At 34.9% G+C, this 18,542-nt stretch overlaps 1 protein-coding gene across 1 annotated transcript in view; it reads right to left on the bottom strand.

Moving 5' to 3' along the window:
- LOC128233429 (cyclin-dependent kinases regulatory subunit 1-like) overlaps positions 1-1,317 on the bottom strand; it is a 48,962-nt gene extending 47,645 nt beyond the window's left edge. Inside the window, exons 1-2 of the mRNA XM_052947100.1 lie at positions 1,154-1,317; positions 705-765 (exon numbers count right to left, since the gene is read on the bottom strand). The gene's annotated coding sequence lies outside the window, so the exon portion shown is untranslated. The remainder of the gene's footprint in view (positions 1-704; positions 766-1,153) is intronic.
- Positions 1,318-18,542: the final 17,225 nt, after the last annotated feature.

The raw sequence follows: 18,542 nt of genomic DNA, 5'->3' as shown, positions 1-18,542 counted from the left end.
ATTTAAAATAAATTTTAACATATAAATTTATTTTGTTAACATGCTTACTTAAGTAAAATTTTACTGGAAACTTGTCCCAGACGCACTGAGGCATATAACTTCAGTGTATACAAACCTTTACCGACTCTATTATTGAAAGAGGAGGTTTACTCCGTAAACTTTGCTGAATAGAATTCGTTTTCAATTTCAAACTAACTAGTTTATATACTCCCAAGGAAATGTTATATCTACTGTATATATTAGTGTAGACTGAGCCTTAATTGTACACGAACGATTGCGATAACAAGGTATACTGTATACATTTCATTTGCATAAAAACAATATATATTGAAAACAAAATTTAGAAAAAGTATCACACATGCACACCCAAATACTTGCAGTTAGCATGAGTTTTCGACAGAATATAAACATAATACATTATTTGTTTAGACATGTGTTGTATATCATAATATACAATATGTTACAATATTTTTAATTATATTTTTATTTTTATTTATAAAGGTCGATTGTCTGGAAGCTGTCGGCACTTTTAATTAATTGCCCCATAACTGGATTTAGCATTCTCTATTAAATACTGTCAGGAACAGTCTAATTTAATATGTTGTTCATTTTTGAACATCATATATATATATATAATCTAAGCTATTATTTACATTTTTAATTTATATTTTATCTTATTTAATTATTAATGTTACCCCTTTTACCGGCAGCTTTATCCTACCCAGGTCAGGTGTCGGGAAGGTTCCATTCAGTACCCCAAGACTCCTAGCAAAAATAACATTTAATTATCTATCATAAATTGAAAAACTAAGTGAATAATACAAGGCCTAGCCAAATATTCTTAGTAACAAATTATACAGGTTGGAAATTAGTAACAAAACTTTGACCAACCACAACTAAATCTTAAAAGCTTAAATAGTAGCCTTACAATTTTGTTTACTATAATCTTTATAGTATTCACCGTGGGAAACACATTCCAACGGTCACGTGATTTTCATTGATCAAGTTTGTTTATACTCTCGATCGTGAGAAATACCTATCGATCAGTAGTATATATCGTAGTCATATAATTGTGCACACTCTGACCCGTATAAATACTACTAGTGGTGTGTGTTTTATTTAACAATCATTGTGAATTTAACGGTAAAATTACCCTTCGATAGTCCGTCTGTTTAATCCTCCGCCATTGAGTGAATTTGTCACGTGACACTTTCCTCCCACATGGTATCTCCTTCAATGGAGAGTATTCAAGTAGCCTAAATCATGGCACCCGGCGAACTCGTTCTTTTCTCTATCCCGGGGTGGGAAAAATAGTCATACTGAACGGAGCCACCCCTGTAGAATAGCACAAGCATTAACAATTAATTCCTTTTTTATTTTTCAAGCATTAAACCCCATACATTTATGGGAAGAAGGGCTTCTGGGAGTTTGTTTATATGTTGCTTTAATAATTCACCAGCCGTTGTATATTATAAATTTACCGTTCCTCCGGGGTGAGAATCCTTTTTATGTAAATAATGTATATAACATTTTAAATTATTATATAATATTTTAACAGTGGCCCTGAAAAGGATCGTTTTCTTTCTTATAGTTAGTAAAGTCTTTGTTTATGCCAGTACTAAACTACCATCCGGAAACGACTCTAATATAAATAGCGATATTTTAAATACACCCTGGAGGATCAACCAATCTATATTTTATTTCATAATTTAATCAATCTATGGCAACGCTTTTAATTTTTTATTGAATATCGCTGTTGTATTATAAACAAGAAAAAAAAAGAATTTACTCAAAGGAGAAAGAAAAAAAAAAGAAAAAAGGAAAAAAAAATCCAGGCAAACGCACTGAGGCATGGTCCTCAGTGCAAACCAGCATATACCGCCCCCATCTCTGGTGGGGGTGGTTTAGGAAACTAACTAGTGAGAAATCTGTCATTTAAAAAATAAATAAAATTTCTCACTAGCTAGTTGTTATAATGCCAAGGATACGTTGTAAATATAAACAATTACTATTGTAAAGAATTTTAAAATTTAGACATCTTTTTAAAAAAATGTAGGCTGAGCCTAAAATGTTTGTATAGATGTATTTGAAGTGTTTGATTTTAATGCGTATGTGATAGATACTTAAGATATTATTTAAATATTGAATTTTTAACCAGAGATTTATACATACTGTGTAGGAATATTTTTATATATACAGTCCAAAGCACCCACGCTACGATTAAAGACGAGATGTTGTAAATGTTATTAAATCTGTGGAAATACTGTAAAACGTAGCGTGCTCGCCGAATGGGTATAACCCGATGGCGAGGGTAAATAAGCTCACCCCCCCCCCCCTGTTTAGACATTTAGTCTTGGAAGCCATACTATAATAACATATGGTGGATACAGGTATTCAAAATATGAAAACGCCAACATCATATCAAATAACGTGGGAATAAACTACGATTTTAAAAATCTAGAAAAAAAAGATTTAGTTTAAAAATATCGTTCAATATAATTATGTTAATTTTGTCAAACCATCGCAACAAATTCAGTTTTCAAGTTTGAAAATTTATCCGTCAGATTCTCAGCTACTAACGGTTGAGATGTTCTAACTGACAACTTTAAAGAGATGATCATTGACAGTTTTAAGATCCATACGTGAGGGTCCTGGTTGCTACTGTGGCTTTTGGTATGGATATGTTAGTCACAGATATCATCTTTGAGGTACACTGGGGTGCCCCATGAAATGCCCTTTCAAGAGGTTGGAAAGGCCGGGAAGCTTGGTCAAAATGCCATAGCAGTGCAAAGGTCGCCGTGAAAAAGACGTCGAGATTTAGCACAATTATTAACATTGTTTTAATATTCCGAAAAGGAATGAACATTCTTATGAAAGATATCGAGTTTTTGAGATATTTGAACGAAATAGCATAATAACATAGCAGATCGCAGTAATCTTTATGTTTTTTGCGCAACATTTTTTTATATAAGATTTACTCACGAATACTACCGACTAAATAATCAATTATCTTTTTGTTCACATTTAATTTGTATGCCTCTCGCTAAATTTTACCTGTTTTCTCGTAAACTGTTTGTATGCTTTGGCATTATTGCTTGGAAGTTGTTGTTGTTGTAATTTGAACAGACCCATGTATCGTTTTTACTTTTTTGTCCAAGCAAAATATCAAATTTATCGTTTTTGTTTTTAACATTGATAATTAGTTTTCTGAATGTTGTGGTACACTGGGGTGTCCTGCGAAATGACCTCTCATACTGGCAAGAGGTAGGAAAGGCCTGGATGCTTGGTCAAAATGCCATAGCAGTCCAAAGGTCACTCATGAAAACGCTGACTTAAGATGTCCGCAGATATGTTTGCGGAGATGTTTGTATCCGCAAAAGTATTTTGAGCCGACTAGTAGACTGGATGGACGAAAAAGGCATTCTGATGACAACGCCGTTTGTTTCAAGCTGTGATAAATGTTTTTGTGAAGATTGTATGTGTTGCTCCGTTTGTCTGAATGCGCGCACATGCGCAGGAAAGATTTGTTAAGAAACTAAGACTTTAGTGCTAAAATATTAACCTAGCAGTACTGGATGCGTCTAAATGGGGAAGCTTATTATTGTAGCTACACAGAAACATTCCGATTTAGACTATCCACATGATTACACTGTTAATGAAGATTTCATATTTATTTTACATAAAAACATCGTATATTTGTTTTCCTACCAAATGAGGAGCAAGTCATCTGAATTTGATTCGCGAAAATATATTACATATATTCAAGTGGTGTTTCCGGCTCTAAAATGTGTCACGGACACTACGGACCATGGACATTACGGACCAGACATTACGGACCAGATTTAGGGACACTACGGACCAGATTTAGGGACACTGTTTTTATTTATGTAATAGTTATATAAAACGGAATCGCGCACATTGAAAATGTGTAATTCTTTTTCAGTGACGAGTACGACATGGACACGTCTGATTTTGATGTGACCCGGCCCGACCGTGAACTGCTCCAAGAAAATCATGAAACGTAAGTTGTTATTTGTTATTACTTAATCACGGACTTTGAAAATGTATTATCGACCGGAATAAATAACATTATAAATATCACCGCGGATCACTGCAAGACGAGACGGTGGTTGACTTGCCAGAGGACGCGCCAATCACTTACGAGATGGTCGAGGACGGTTCAGTTCGTGGCGGTCAGAAGCTGGGAAAGTTGCGTAAAGGAAAATAAATTTAACTTAAATAAAATATAAAATCACTGAAAGTTTTTCAATAATGCATAAACAGTGTAAGGTAAGTGTATATTCAAAAACTGAAATCAATTCGACGATTTCCCCCAAGCTTTCATTTGGTCATGTATGTTTGCCACCCGCGACATGTTTTAAGGGTTCACATACGCAAAAATGGCTCATTCGAAGACAGAAGAATTGTCAGAGCAATCAATCTGCAAGAGTGCAGCTTTGACGGTATTAAAGTGGTATGTTTATCATAAAGCACTATGTCAGAAAGTAAGACAGTTAAAACTTAATTTGTTTCAAATAAATTTTAATATTTCAAAACAAATATTTCAAACTTGTAAATGTAAAACATATAAACAAAACTCTATATACGTAGGCGGTATCCACAAGAAATGAAGAAAATCAAGTGTCACATCATTTTATGTGTTTATCGTAAACGAGGAAATGGGGCACAATATACAAATTCCTAGTCTTGAATCTGTCAAATGAATACCGATAAATTCCCAAATTGTCAACAATAAGAGGATGGGGAAGGAGTGACAGAGTATATATTTCAGTTATTTTAATTGTTTTTTTCATTCTCGTTTGAATACAATCGAAAAACACGGTTTCTCGCTGAGATCTCTCGATTTGTGAGTATTTTCTTACGCAATATTAAAATTTTGCATATCAAAATATCTGGATTTAGCAGTGCATTTTGTATTATTTCAAGATTTTAGTAGCATCAGTGACTATTAATTGTTGGAATAACTTTTGTGACAGTTTTATATTAAGTGAATATTTGCGATGGGAAAGGCAAAGTCTTGCAAGGCGCAGTTTCCGTGTGGAAAATGTGAAAAGCAGCGTAACACTGGGTGTCTTTTTTCGAGGTGAGTGAACCACTTTAAGACGTTCAAAATATCTTTGTTGTTATTATAAGTTAATTGAGATCCGAATTGAAAAGACCTCGGACACATCTACATGAATTTGTCTTTTTTTCAATGATTTTATGTCATACATTAATGTTTATTAAAAAAACCCACATCAAGCATGGAAGTGGGCCTTTTTATCCGCATTTAAAAATATATGCAAATTTATACAGTTATATGTATAAACTGTTATGTATAAAGCTGTACCACTTTGGAAAAGTTATGTTAAAGCAATCTCTCAGACAGCTTTGATATCTTTTTTTAGAATCAGCTGATTTTAGCATTTATGCATTCAATGCAGTCCTATAAAATAACTCACAATATAACAGATCTCAATTGTTTGGAAAACTGCCGAAAATTTCATTTTTCTTTAAGTGTTAGTAACTTTAAGCCATAAAAAATTCAATTTTCGAACGGTAATATGAAAATCTGCGATCCGATCTTTTGTCAGCAGTCTTGTATCATTTGTTTTAAGACGTTTACACAAAAATGGCTCATTCGAAGACAGAAGAATTGTCAGAACAATCAATCTGCGAGAGTGCAGCTTTGACGGTATTAAAGTTGTATGTTTATCATAAAACACTATGTCAGAAAGTAAGACAGTTAAAAAATTTGTTTAAAATAAATTTTAATATTTCATAACAAATATTTCAAACTTGTAAATGTAAAACATATAAACGAAACTCTATATACGTAGGCGGTATCCGCCCTAATCAATCCAACTGCTACCCTTTTTTCAACTCAAGGCGGACCAATTATATAAACGTCGGATTTCATGGGTAACAAACACGCCTGATGACTTTAAATATTTATCAGAAGATTTAATGATTGTAGAATATGTGGGCAAATTTCCAGGAAAAGGATACCATGGAAAGGTGTAAACAGTTGCTAATAAGCAGCCGTACATCCGATCAAAACCGGCATTAAAGGAAAGGCTAGAGCAATGGTCAAACATCAATTTGCAAAAAAAAACCGTTCACGACGAGTTGGACCGAGGAACAGATGTTCATGAAATGCCAAGAAATCTAAAACAAATACAAAACTTGAAGTACAACCAAAGCAGAAAACATAAAACAGCTTGAGAAGATGTTTATCTAAAGAACCTGGCAGATCACCTGATAAATATTGAAAGTAAAGTATATCAAGGTCATCCGTTTACCCGCTCAATAGTTCATTTGCACTCAGGACCATCAGTCATTTTATACACGGATGAACAAGGTATAAAACATACAACTTAGGCCAACTTCACCTGACAACTGTCTTCGTCAGTGGTCCGTAAAGATACGGGAGAACCCCCAATCTTTCTTGGTGTATCATTTTTGCACAGGAAATCTTGTGGTTGGAAGCGATGATGAACAAGCCCTTAGTAAAAGTATCCAGAGGTCATTTCCCGGAGCAACACATATACAATGTACTCGCCATCTGAAGAACAATGTAAAGGATTACTTGTGCCACAAAATTGGAGTAAGGGACGACGAAAAAAACAAAATCATACAATCTCTATTCGGGGAATATGGATTGGCTGACTCAGATTCAACTGTTATATTCGATCACCGATTTGAAACAGTCCATAACCTTGTAAGTGAACAAGCAGCTGGTTTTCTTCCTTATCTAAACGGCAGGATCGTACCGCTTATCAAAAACCACGTTCATATTCCAAAGCGTGTCCGAAATTGGACAAACAACAATACGGAGTCAATGAACAACCTTCTGAAGATAGGAACAAACCATAAAGTCGAAAATATGACAGATCTTATTGATATAATCTATCGTATTGTACAGTCAATGTACAAAGACGTAGAAAAATCAATCGTCAGTATGGGTAACTATAAACTAACTCAACCATACGAGCACCACAAAATGTCCGTTGATGCCTGGTGTCAGAAAACAGAACAAGGACGAAACGGGATACTGGCTTAATTTTACAGGATTACATAAACCATTACTTCGTCCAACGTTCAATTGAGGGTTCCAGTTACACCCGGTGGTGGAAAGAAACCGCATCAGCGCAAGAGAATGGCAGCGGAAAGGGCTACGCCTAGAAAGTAGAAATGGTGTTTCCGACATAGGACTGTTCACTTGGCCATGCACAAATAAGAACAACAAATAAAAACAACGAAAACAACAACAGAACACACACACACTTTTTGGGCCATGGTTAGAGCGCCTCCTCGTGGTGTGGCCTGGATACAATGGGATAAGTATTAAAAATGATAGCATAAGGATACCCTTTATATACGTTTTAAATAAATAAGTTGCATTTTATTTAATAATTACAAAAAAACACACACAAGAAACATCTTTCCGCCGCTTTACGTGTCTTTAAGCATCATTACGCGTCTTTGCGTGTTTTTACGCATCATTACGCGCATTTGCGAATCTTAGTTTAGGCTGACCCGGGTAATCCCTACGTTTACTCTTTAGTAAAAACCCTTAAATGTGATTTTATGATTTATTTTGATACTAGCCGAGAAGTTCCGATTGAGGTACAAGATGAAATAATCAATAAATCTCCCCAAATTGCTAACCAGCATTTGAGGCAGCAATCGGCGACTGCATATGAACACATTCGGAACTCCTCGGCCATTTTTTTCAAAAACAACCTCGAATGTATATTCATATTAATATGTCCTTGTTATAATGACAGCAGAAGGAAATACATTAAAAATATTTTTTATGTAAGACCAAGCATGTACAAATTTATAGAACTGCTTCAAACGAAGTCAGACAAAAATGCTGTATTTAAATTATCCAAATATATATAAGAAGCTCCATTACACATAGTGATAAGTTTATATCAACTCATCCTCATGTTTTATAATATGCATATTAATTTTTTCACGTATGACAATTATTCATATCTACATATAGACATTGCCTGTATCGAATCTGTATTATGTGCCATGCTGAATTCATATGACTATGTACCTTGTTGCTATTCGTCGAATAAAATTATGTTCTGTCCTTTTGTTACAACACACAATACATCTCCCAAACCCCAACCTCAATATCTATGGAAAAATTAGCGGTTGAGAAAGTTGGAACACACCTAGTTGTATAGGGTAATTAGCTTGTTGCAACTAAATCAAAACAGAATATCGTATACAAACGGTCCTGATTAAAGCCTTTTAACTACTTAGTGCATATTTCTTGAGAAATTATGAGTATGAATTCAATCGCTAGAATAAAATATATGCATAAATGTTTTGATTTATATATATATCCTGCCAGTCTTGCCCCTGAGGTGCGTGTTACCCCGAAACGACCCTACGCACATCTCAAAAACCTGAATAATTACTTCCAACCGTACATATACTGTAGTCAATTGTTTTGGGGCTAGGAAACAAACGCAACCGGTACATTATATACCAAATACTACTTTAGAAATGATGAAGTATAAACAAGTAACATAGCCAATATCGACTTATATTTCAAAAACTTCATCACCTAAGGGAAGCTCCAAACATGACAGGTCAATTAATTCCAGATCAATGTTTGTATACTTATTATACTTGGAGGCCAATATAGTATCTTTTCGCGTGTCATTTGTGAATCAATTGCATTGATTAGTGAATCAGTTTTATTTGACATATTCATAGGTAAACACATGGCCAATTAACACAACATGTCAAGAGACCGGATATTGTTTCTCGTTGACTGACACACGCGATTGTTTAGTGTCATTGTGGTTGTGTACCAGTGGCTGTCATGTGTTTTAACGCGCCATGCCACGAGGGCGTCAAAGTTGATGTACACCAAAGTATAGTATTGGCATTAAATTATATCAAAGCACAGATACACGTGTACACGTGTATATGAAATACCTGTCACATTTTCACTGATTATAGTGACATAAGTTATATAGATTACAATGGTGGGTTTCGAGCTTAATTTCAGATAAATGCCTGTTGTTAATCATAACAAGATTGGGTTCATATGTGAAAAAGACGCCGAGATTTAGCACAATCATTAATATTGTTTTAAAATTCCAAGGAATTAATAAATGTCATGGTTCTTATGAAAGATACCGAGTTTAATTCGAACAAAATAGCATAAATACGGTATTTCTTACTTACTAGACCACAGTATTCTTTCAGCATTCACCAATCCGTTTATATTTTTTGCGCTTTCTACTTTCAAATACACAGTTACACTTGTATGAATTGATTCACTTTGATATTGCAGAATTTATACTATATAATAGAATGGATAAATACTACTCAATCTTCTGTAAAAAGAACCACTCGGACTGGTAAATGTTTCTTTAATCATTTGTTTTATATAAGCAATATAGATTTTAATTGCAAAATAGGTCAATACTACTGACTAACAATCTTTTTGTTCACATTTTATTGTTATGCTTCTCGTTAAATTTTATTTGTTTGCGCGTAAACTGTTTGTATGCTAAACGTTGTTGTTGTTGTCATTTGAACAAACCTATGTATCGTTTTTTTTCAAGCAAAATATCAAATATTTCGTTTTTGTATTAAATGAGAAAACATTGATAATTAGTTTTCTGAATGTTCCACCATACAAATATACATCAATGTACATACCAACTCGTGTTGCTGCTTTACTGGCGACTTGAAGCACAAGTTCCCAACGTTTTAGTACGACACTTCCTACCAGATGTTTTATGTTTATATATTACGTTCCTGACAATTAATTGAAAAGGTTACTACTTAATTAAAAATTTATTCCCTTTTTCATTGTTTACGTCACGAACTTATGCTTTTTTGGCTATACAAATAATGAAATTAAACTAATGTAAAGTTTAACGCTATATGCACATGACACGAAGATATTGCATTACTCAATTAAGAATTGTTATGGTGTCTTTTTTATACTTTATTCCGTGTTTGAAGTATGTTGTCGGCATGAGTAATCATCTAGCGTGAAGTGAATTCTCTTTCATTATGCCGACGAGTAGTATGTGTCATCTCGAATGAGCGTTTAAATGTTCCCACCTTTTTATGTGTGAAAATAGTATGTCGTCGTACTTGTGAAGATTCTCACTTTTCACAGAGTGTGAAAGCGAATTGTCGCAGACAGAACTGAGTCGTTGTCTTTCGTTGATTACAATTGCGCACATATTGTAGTCTAACAAAACAATTTTGAAAGTAAGCTGGAAATATTTCAAATAAATATATTTTGTTAACATGCTTACTGAAGTAAAATTTTACTGGAATTTTGTCCCAGACGCACTGAGGCATATAACTTCAGTGTATACAAACCTTTACCGACTCTATTATTGAAAGAGGAGGTTTACTCCGTAAACTTTGCTGAATAGAATTCGTTTTCAATTTCAAACTAACTAGTTTATATACTCCCAAGGAAATGTTATATCTACTGTATATATTAGTGTAGACTGAGCCTTAATTATAATATGGAGTTACAATTTTCTCTTTGTTAATTTATAATTATGTTTTAAACTCCCAAATAATGTCTGTGATATAATTATAAACACATTTTAATATTAAATTTTAGACTGATAGATTATGTAGTGTTAATAGCCCAAAGAACACACGCAACGATCACAGAATGAACATATATTTGTAAAACAACCGCATCTTTTAAGTTATGTCAAACATTTATAAACACATTGTTGAATGTGACTGGCCATGATGCTATTGAATTCGGATCGAAGTTGTAACCTATGTACCAAAATGGAACTTATATCACGCTTGTCCAGATTACATATTTACCAATGTGAAATCATGTTTGTACAGATAACCTAGGTACAATGTGAAACTTGTATGACGTTTGTCCTGATAACCATGTACTTATTTGAAACTTATATCATGTTTGTCCAGATTATCTATGTACCATTGTGGAACTTGTATCACGTTTGTCCAGATAATCTATGTGTCAATGTGAAATATATCACGTTTATCTAGATAACCATGTACTAATGTGAAACACGTTTGTCCAGATAACCTATGCACCAATGTGGAACTTATATCACGTTTGTCCAGGTAACCACTGTACCAATGTGGAGCTTATATCACGTTTGTCCAGGTAACATATGTACCAATGTTGAACTTACATCACGCTTGTCCAGGTAACCACTGTACCAATGTGGAACTTTCATCACGTTTGTCCAGGTAACCTTTGTACCAATGTGGAACTCATATCACGATTGTCCAGGTAACCACTGTACCAATGTGGAACTTACATCACGTTTGTCCAGGTAACCTATGTACCAATGTGGAACTTATATCACGTTTGTCCAGGTAACCACTGTACCAACGTGGAACTAATATCACGTTTGTCCAGGTAACCACTGTACCAATGTGGAACTTACATCACGTTTGTCCAGGTAACCTATGTACCAATGTGGAGCTTATATCACGTTTGTCCAGGTAACCACTGTACCAACGTGGAACTAATATCACGTTTGTCCAGGTAACCTATGTACCAATGTTGAACTTATATCACGTTTGTCCAGGTAACCTAAGTACCAATGTGGAACTTATATCACGTTTGACCAGGTAAACTATGTACCAATGTGGAACTTGTATCACGTTTGTCCAGGTAACCTATGTACCAATGTGGAACCTATATCACGTTTGTCCAGATAACTTATGTTCCAATGTGAAATATATCACGTTTTTTCCAGAAAACCAATGTACCAATGTGTCTCGGCCAATCCCTGCTTAACACTCAAATTATATAATTTTTTTATAGTTTTCGGGCATACGGTATTTGTTGCTTGTCTATTTAGTATTCGTTGTTCAGATGTCAATCTTATTTTCTTTTGCATCTGAAGGGTTTTAAAACTGATCTTTTTGTCTAAAACAAGTTTTTGTTTCTCCATTTCTATTATGATTTTAACACCTTTAGTCATTTATGTTCTAGATGTTTCAGCAAAGTGCTTAGATAAATTTAGATAGGGTTAACTTTTTAAAATAACAATATGTTGGATATAAACGCCAGAGTCGCATTTATTTAAGACGTCGAACTGTAATGGTCACTATTCCATGTTTTTTAGACCAAGTTTTACCCAAGTTAAGTAAGCCATTTTTTAGTGTTTCAAATAATTTTACTGGCAACATTAATGACAATTAATCTGTGTTACAAATATATTTATTAGGAACAGATTAAAACGGCATGAAATTTGTGTTACACTTACATATACACTTGTGCTACAAGGCAAGTTTGATCACATTGTATGAATTATTTCTACCGGTTGCATGTGTTGGCTCAAGACCACAGTTATCTGTCCCCCGTTGACCAAGATCCGGATGTAAATAAAGAAAAAAGAGTGCTTTTTTAAAATTGAATGAATAAGAAGCAAAAAATGTTCATTTTAAAGAGAATTTGACTAAATTTGACATTCTTAATCGTAGCTTGTAGAAGTCTGAAAATTAGTTGTTTATAGCCGATTGACTCCTTGGCGTTCATTGGCGTATTTGAACTTATGAAATTTGACAGCCGGGTCAATGGTCAACATGGTGTTTTCTTGTGATTATGTTTTGTGTCTTGAATTGTTCTAGAGATGCCATGTCCTTGTTTTTCAATTGAGATGTGCATAAAGTCAAAAGCTAGGTTAATGTCTATATGAAACATATAGTAAAAATAACTGTGGTCTCACGCCTGTTTTTATAGTGAAGACAAACGTGTATTGTGAGTTGTGCCAGGACGGTATCCACACATTAACGTCATAATAAATGCACTCGAAACTTTATTTTCAATTGTTATGTTCGGTGTAAACGGTACAGTGAAAGGCCAATATACATTGTAAAACTATACTGCCTATCTGTCCTTTGATTTATAAGCATACAACAGCATATTGACAAATCACGAGTGTCAAAAATAAATATGATTTTCCTCATCTTCCGTGAAGTCGAAATTTATTTATTTTATAGAATCACATCACATTATAACAGACGCATTGCATATAATGATGCACATTGCAGACATTTTAACTAAAATCACTGATTCTATGACAAAGGATGATTATGCTCGACATACTGGTGGACACACGGACAATCTACGTTACTGCCGGAGTGGACTTCGTTAGATGGTACCGACAAAAAGAAACTGCTATAGCAGCTTCCGGAAAAATACGTTTTTTGTCTTAATGAAGACACGGCTATATGGACTATGGGATTGAATTCCGTGACATATACCGAAAAAAAACCCAGGTAAATAACAATATATATATATATATATATATATATATATATATATATATATATATATATATATATGTGTGTGTGTGTGTTTCAAACATGCTATAGATTTTACTGTATTGATGTCAGATTGATTCTTTATATTAATGTGTGGAACATACATTAAAGATGCACTATGACGGTCAAATATTTAAAAAAGGATGAATTTAAGTCAAAATCATTTGTTCTTATAAAGTAGACCGAGTTAATTTTGACAGAAATGAGCTTAAATGACAGTATTTCTACCATAAAATACTATAGTAGACCACAAGAAATATTTAAGCATTCACCAATTATTTCATATTTTTGCGCTTTCTACAATTCGATACACGGTTTCAATCTTGTCGGTAATTAATATTTTCCATAAATGCATTATTAAGTAAGCAGTTAAAGGTTTATGAGTCTTTTTTTGTTAAACATGTGTATGTTTTGATTTTGAAGAAGAGTGTCTCTTGAATCGAATGGCATTTTAAAGAGCGGATGTTTTAAAGAAAATGACATCAGATGTTGATTCAGTTCGAACAGCTGATAGGTTTGTCGCTGCTGATGTCCATGTGAAAGTAAACGCATTTCTCGAGCAATTCCCTGCAATCAGCCAGCTGAAAAATGAAGGCAACCAGCCTCGCAACAGTATATGCAGTTGCTACGTGTACATGCAGTCCTTCAAAGTTACCCTACCCTGACGACTGTCAAGAGGGCTGTCGAAAAAAAAGCGATATTGTAAGACAAATTCACCACACAAAATAAAACAAGCTACACCGGAGGGTTGATCCGTTCATGGTAAGGTTTACCAACACTCATGAAAAGAAGAAATCAACATGCTCTAAGCATCCACTGCATCGCACAGAGACTGGCCCTGGCTAGTGGACAGGCAGCAAACAAGGTGCAATACTTAGTCTAATACCAGGCCATGATCAACACCATCTTCAAATATTACAACTATTCATCCAAACATCAGTTTAGGTTAAGGAAAATTCAGGAAGTTTATGTTGGTTGAAATAAAATTCAAGCAGACAATTCATAAAAGCTGGCTCTCATTTAAGGAGCTGGTGATACTGTCATCATCAACTGGCTTGCTGAATTTGTCAGCAACTACAAGTTCTGACCCAGCAGACCTTCACTCTGAAAGCCACTATGCCGTCACTACAAGAGATGACATCAACCCCTGGCCCCTACTTCTTGGCCAGCCTACCTGATGGGTACCAGAATGGGTTTGATTTGTGGTAATGGCCCATTCCTGTTCCAATAAGGAAGTAGAGGCCAGTGAAAACATCCCCAGCACGTATATCAATCACGTCATTGAAAACCTACAGGCATGGTTTACCGACAATGGCGTAATAACAAACTTTGCAGTGCTGAACCCAGAGAATCTACCATAAAATGCCACACACTTAAACAGTAGTGCTGGCTCGGTATACCGATAAATCAATTTGCAACGATGTTTTACTTCAAATTCGGTTCGGTTATCGTTATTGTTGCATATCGGTTCAAAGGGTAACAACTCCGTACATTTACTATGTTACGAATATTCGAAAAATATAGTTTAAATTAAATTTAAGTTAAATTAAAACAATATCAAGACTGTTTCAATATTTGTAAGGCAGAAGAAACTAGTTCTCGCAACTAGTACAAGCATGTCTATCTATCTATTTACCTAACACTCCCTACTCCAGTGTTAAAAACCGTTGACTAACCCGTACATCAAGGTACGCTGTAGCGTCGGGAGGTAGAGTTAGAGAGGTAGACTTACCTGCTGACTGATCGGTATAATAATTATTTTTTTACTAGTTTTTAAAAATAACATGACGGCATTGAACCATAAGTCAATGACGAAGACAAAAGTTCATTTTACCAAGACGGCAATTTTTATTATTTGCATGCTCATTAGATAATATTATTTTAACTGTCTACAAAAAGACGTCAATTTAACCATTTTGCATGGCCATGCATAGGTATAAGAAAAGGCTTGTTAGTTAATACATTCACTGTACCTTTTGTCTGTTAATCATTTTTAGATGTCATTTGTTGTTTTGTTAACTACACTCTTTGTTGGTGATTTTTGTTTACATGTTTTCAATTTATCTGAAATAAAAAGTGTTTTACAGTTTATTCAGACAATTTTGTACTATGACTATTGCTGTATCGTATCGACAATACGTATCGCGTATCGCCACCTCCATATTGGAATACGTATTGTATCGAAAAATTCTGAGTAATATCCAGCTATAGACACAAATGGAGACCAACAGATCCATCAGCTTGGAAAGCACTTGGACGCCAGAACAATGTCAGTGGAAAAGGTCTTGGATTTAATGTTGTCTCACGTCTTAAGGATTATTTACAACGCTCCGTCTGCTGGATATTTTTTGACAACTTTTTCACTGGTCTACCACTCTTTTAGCACCTCCTGGCAAATGAACTTGATGCCTGTGGTACAGTGAGAATGAATAGGAGGAGATTTCCAGTCGATTTCAAGCGGAAGGGAGTTGTGAAAAACCGTGGAGATTTAAAGGTGATGCAGATGGGGGACTTCAACATGACAGGACAAGAAGCAAGTTTTCCATATCTCCACCCTTAGCGACCCTGCAGATATGAGAGAGTGTACCCGGACCAACAGGGATGATGTACAGGCTCTTGCCCAACAACACAGTGCGTTCGTGTATAACAAATTTATGGGTGGTGTTGACCGGCATGACCAGCACCGGACCAAAAACAATGTTGAGCGATGCTCGAAGAAGTGGTGGCGGTACCTCTTCTGATTCATTTTGAACTGTAGTAGTGTGAATGCTTTTATAATATACAAGCAGACCTATCAAGACGAACCAAGAAGAGGTATACACACAAGGACTTTAGGGAGGAGCTTTTCAAGGAACTGATTGCTGGTTACCGGAAGAGGAAACGTAACACTATGGATGGCCCTCTAAATCAGCAACCAATGATGACCTTGGACACTCTAGTCAACCATTCGCATGAACACAGAGGGCAATTGAAGGATATGCAAGTTGCACAAAAAAGAACTGTGGACCGTCACGAAACCGTCTATGGCTGTGTGACTTGCAATGTGCACCTGTGCAGAGACTGTTTTGTTGTATATCTTACCCGCTTGGGACTTCAAGCAGCTTAGAATTTGTTTCTGTGAAAGGACATTTGTGTTATATATGTTGCTGTTTTTTTATATTGTTTATGACTGTATATAAATTTGTATTTTTGTTTTTATTTCTAGTTTATTACATCATGTATATATATATTCCCCAGTCATGTTTATTCAGGTATAATGATTTTCTTATGAAATTTTATAGAAACTCCATCTTTAAACTACATTATCATATGCAATAAAACAATTTAAAAAAATATCATTGGCACCATTTACTAGATGATTTCATCTTTGAAAAAAATATTGACGTCAAAAAGATTCAGCCATAATTTATTTTAGTAATAGTGACCTAAAGGTCATAAGGGTCCATAAATTAGCACTTGATCAAAAACCCTGAAAAGGTCCTATACAAATAAAGACTGCTTATCAGTAAGTTGGCTATTGATTATTGATAAGCTAACCACTGGCTGTGGTATTGACTGGAAGGGCTTATCTGGTCACTAGGCTAAAGGGTTAAGTAAAACTAAAGCTAAGAATTATACTGATGTGGTGATTGTGTTGGTGAGAGTGTGATGCTGATTTTAATTCTTAAAACAAAGAATTTCCTTAAAATTGCTGAAAATACATGAAATTGCACTATTTACACAACATGTACTGATTTTTTTCTTCCAGAAAAAGGGGCGACCCCTCCCGCACCCACCCAGCAATTATTTCAGCTTTTAAATTTGGCTACTACTTTTTTTCTTCCTTGTTCCTCAGTGCCATCCAGATACAGATTTTAAATAATTTGCTTTGTTTTTATATAACATGAAACATGAAACATATTTTGCTTTTTATTTATAAGTATTGTATGTTTTTAAAATATACATCGCCATTTTCCTGATTTTTTTGTGTGTGTCACTGTCAACAAACATGGTGGCCGATCGCGGCGTTTTGACATGCGACCCAAAACATTTTTTTGCCTGCTTCTTATAGCCCTATTGTTTTATACCCGTATCGACAGACTTTTCTGCAATACATGCCTAATAAACCAACTAAACGTGGAGTGAAAGTGTGGATGCTGCGGAGTGGATCTACATTGTACGTGACCAGTTCCGAGCAAAATACAACATTGGATAATGTGGAAAACGAAAAAAGTCGTGGCGATATATATTTTGTTGCATTGTCAACGCTTGAATTTTGTATCGGGAAGCAGCTACAAGGCATAGGAAAAAGCGCCAGTTTACGAACCAGAGGAGCTTCTGATGGACTTGATTGGTGGATTCTCTAAGAACACCATGCTGTTGTTGACCAGTTGCAACCCCCTCGTGTGGCTGATGGGAATCAGACATTACGCGTAAATGTCTGTTTGCCTGGGGGAAAGACCACTTGCAAATACCAGAGTCGTTTCTTGAAGGCAAGTAACATTCCTAGAGTTGTGAAGAGGGTCATAAACTGCCAACTGGCTTATCAATTATTGGAAAATGCCCAAGATATTCAAGGTATCATAACTAACTGGGCGTCAGAATTAAATGGGTTAATTAAGTACACCTTCAGATGTAATTCATGTTAAGTGTCAAGGTCATGTAGACAATAATTCCTTCATGATCACATGTAAAGAAATTAAACTTTTAGTAAATTTTCAAGTTTGGTCAAGATTCCGCTCGATAGAAAAGATTTTATGTAATAAACAATGAAAAAAAGACCAAAAAAGTGGAAATATTCCTTTGCCCATGAATGTGGATGTTGGGATAGCGGGAATGGAATAAGTCCAAAATCATACTACGTCAAGGGCAGTGGTAAAGTTGTCAATGCTTTGCAAGAGAGGGGAGATTTGTGTTCTGAAAAAAAGCAATGACTCATACATTTACTGTGTTTTAAACCCTAAGCCAGATCGAAGAAACACTGTAGTTATTTAGTATCCAGCAAATTAGGGACAAGAAAATCTAGCTTAAAAAGACATGACAGTAAATTTGCGAAATATGGTCGATCATATGACTAACTTAGTCTAAAATTATAGACTTGTTATACGGGTATACGGGATTCTTCCAATCCCTTATGTCTAAACGTGTTTGTGCGAAAACCGGTTAGGTTTTGAGAAATATTGAAATTGATAATATAGGTTTTTAATACTATTTTATCATTTAAGTGC

The sequence above is a fragment of the Mya arenaria genome, chromosome 5, assembly GCF_026914265.1.
Source record: "Mya arenaria isolate MELC-2E11 chromosome 5, ASM2691426v1".
NCBI lineage: Eukaryota > Metazoa > Mollusca > Bivalvia > Myida > Myidae > Mya > Mya arenaria.
This window is presented reverse-complemented; position numbering and strand designations above follow the sequence as displayed.